The sequence below is a fragment of the Pundamilia nyererei genome, unplaced genomic scaffold (assembly GCF_000239375.1).
Source record: "Pundamilia nyererei isolate P.nyererei 1_Seehausen unplaced genomic scaffold, PunNye1.0 scaffold00083, whole genome shotgun sequence".
Classification (NCBI taxonomy): Eukaryota; Metazoa; Chordata; class Actinopteri; order Cichliformes; family Cichlidae; genus Pundamilia; species Pundamilia nyererei.
The window spans coordinates 966,865-970,018 of NW_005187484.1; positions in this window are offsets into that span (position 1 = coordinate 966,865).

A 3,154-nucleotide genomic window follows, 5' to 3' on the forward strand; every position below is an offset into this window, starting at 1 on the left:
AAGAGGATGATGTGGACAAAATACTCATTTGCCTAATAATTCTGCACTCCCTGTATGAGAGGTGTGTGATTCCTGCACCTGCACGCATAGTAAGGCCATGTGTGAATATGATTTTCTAACAGAAATGACAAACATCCATTTTTCCAGATAGTTTTTTAAGCCTTGCTGTGGTATAGCTGTTTCGTCTGTCGCAGATGGGAAATATCTGACTATTTCTGGGATGAGTTATCATCCTTTTGATTACTCATAAACCCATAAATTCCAAATAACCTGGACTCTGGTCCCTTTTTTTCTCCTATGTGCTTAAATAGAACATAGATGACCTGCTGCTTTGAATTTCTGTCATTCATTCAAAACCAGATCTGATTGTACTGTTCCCTACAGATTTTGAGCCCTAAATAGATAAAGATGCATCATAAAAAGCATATTAACCATTCTCTCATATTACAGATGAGTGATAGTTTCTGACCTGAGGCCATTAAAGTAACAGTGGAAACCACTCAGCGTGGATGTTTAAATTAGCCTCAGCTGGGATGTTCATTTCAAGAGAAATTCCAGTTCATCTTACACTTGTTTCCCATTTATAACATCTTGACCCAGGCAAACACAAAAGAAAAGAGAAGAGCAAACCTTCCTTGTATGTGTGCTGACTCAGCACGAAAAAGGAAAGCAGAATGTCTCACTGTGTTATATTCCAGTATAACAATTTATTTTAATTTTTGATCCCATATTGGACAAATTATTTTGTTACAGTTGTTGAATTAATCATAATAATTATAACAGTAATGGAAGCAGTAATATTAGTAAGAACTATATTGTATATACACTCAGTAACTTTATTAGGTACACCATGTTGGTACTGGGTTGGACATCTGCTTCTTCGGAGCTGCTGTAATTCTTCATGGCACAAATTCAATAAGGTGCTGGAAACATTTCTCAGAGATTTTGGTCCATATTTACATGACAGCATCACACAGTTGCTGGAGGAATTGTTGGCTGACATCCATAATATGAATCTCCCGTTCTACTACATCCTAAAGGTGCTCTATTTGGTGACTGTGAAGGCCATCTGAGTACAGAGTATCCTTTATGATGTTCAAGAAATCAATGTGAGATGCTTTGAGCTTTGTGGCATGGGGGGTTATCCTACTAAAAGCAGCCATAAGAAGATGATACACTGTAGTCATAAAGCGATGGACATGCTTGGTAACAACACTCAGGTAGGCTGTGGTGTTTTAACTTGCTCATTTGGTACTAAGGGGCCCAAAGTATGTCAAGAAAATATCCCTCACACCAGCACACCAGCAGCAGTCTGAACCTGCTCAGGCAGGAGAGCTCCATGCTTTCATGTTGTTATGCCTCACTGTAACAATTCACTTTAGTTTCCTGTTCCTAGCTGACAGAGGGAACCCAGAGTATGCTTGAAAGTTTGATGTTCTTTGAGATCAGAGATGTCCTTTTGCATACTTTGGGTGTAACAAGTGTTTATTTGTAGTATAATCATTATGTACAGCTACTTTTAAGACCCCATGTATAATTTTCTAGATTCGCTGCTGCCTTGAGGTGATTTCCTGTAAACCTGAAGCAGTGTGTGTCCAAAGGTTGACTCTGTTCATCTGGACGTAGTGTTTTCAGTGGGGGAAACGTTTCGTCACTCATCCAAGTGACTTCTTCAGTCTCAGCTGACTGCAGGTTTCCCCAATCTTATAAACAATACATTTGCATAACGACTGAAACCAGCCCACTGAAGGTTTCAGTCATGTCTGATGTGGGCACAGACCAGTGTGCAGATGTGTACAATCACTGTGTTTGTCACCATCTAGTGGTTGATTCATTTAGTTTAGTTCATTCACTTTATTTACCATCAGTAAGACAAATGTTTTGGAAAAATGTATTTTTAAAGAGTTTCCCGCCAAGGTGTATGTCTTGAACTGTGCAAGGAAAGCCAGTATCACAGGGAGAACATGTGAACACTACAAAAAGAGACTACTGAATACACAAGATTCAGATGAGCCACTGCCATGTCCTGTGATCTGACTATTAGATTGATGATATTTCCTCAGTCCTAATGTTAAAAACATTGCATTACACTTTCCAACCTATTGAATAAAAGGTTGCAAATTAAGTTATGGAGGTCCTTATAATAATGGCACTTATTCATTTATTTTGAAAAAAATTACACTGTGAATGTTATTTGAGATACTGAGTTCCATTTTTGACACTAAGCATGCACTTCATCTGTGACTGTGTTCCTCACAGTCCATTGTGTTTCTCAGAGCCTGGATCCCAGATCTGTTCTGCCAATTGTTGATTTCAGCTCGTAGACCAGAGAAAGGTTTTTGTTCACTGTGAACTCTGAATGTGTTCATAAAACTTTTAGCAGTTTGTGGAAGAATAAAAGGTCAATTCTTCCTCACTTTGCTCTGTCAGATGTGTCCATTTAACGCTGGTGTCTTGCTCTTTTCCAAGAACCACAGTGAGAAATGATTTTTTTTTCTCCCTGTGTGAGCTTGAATAGCTATGGAAGAGAATGCGGGATAAAGGCCGAGCTCTGGGGGAGCGAATGATTTCACTGGTCTCCTCAGCGTCCTCAGCATTTTCAAAGTCTGGTTACTAAACAGAACAGAACAAACCTTTATCCAGTGTACGTGTGTGCATGAGGTCCTATTTCTGCTGCTAGTTTGACTGATGACTTTCAAACTTGTGACTCATTCATGTGAAATGTTGTCCACACATGAAAACAGGCAACTTTTCCTCACCGACAAAAAGCTCCCATTGCGATGGAGCCTTCACCTGCTGCCAGATGTTCATATAGTGAACATGTGGCAGGCCTCATCAACACATGGGGTCAGCCTACAAGACAACACAGTGGTCTCATAACTAATAACTAATTTACATGTCCAAACCCATTCCTCACCCACACTTACGACTTTCCTGTTTTCTTCTCTCATTCTTTCTTACCTGCTGGTTCATTCTACTGATAAGCACAAAAGCAGCTCAGTTCATGCTCACTTCATATTTCCAGCTAAATCAAACTCAACTCTACCTGAAGCAGCACTTTTTTTTTCAGACTCAATTTGCTTTGGTTTCGCTTGGCTGGACACAGAACTAGAAAAAAACTAAACCTAAATCTTTCTTAACTTAACTGCTGACA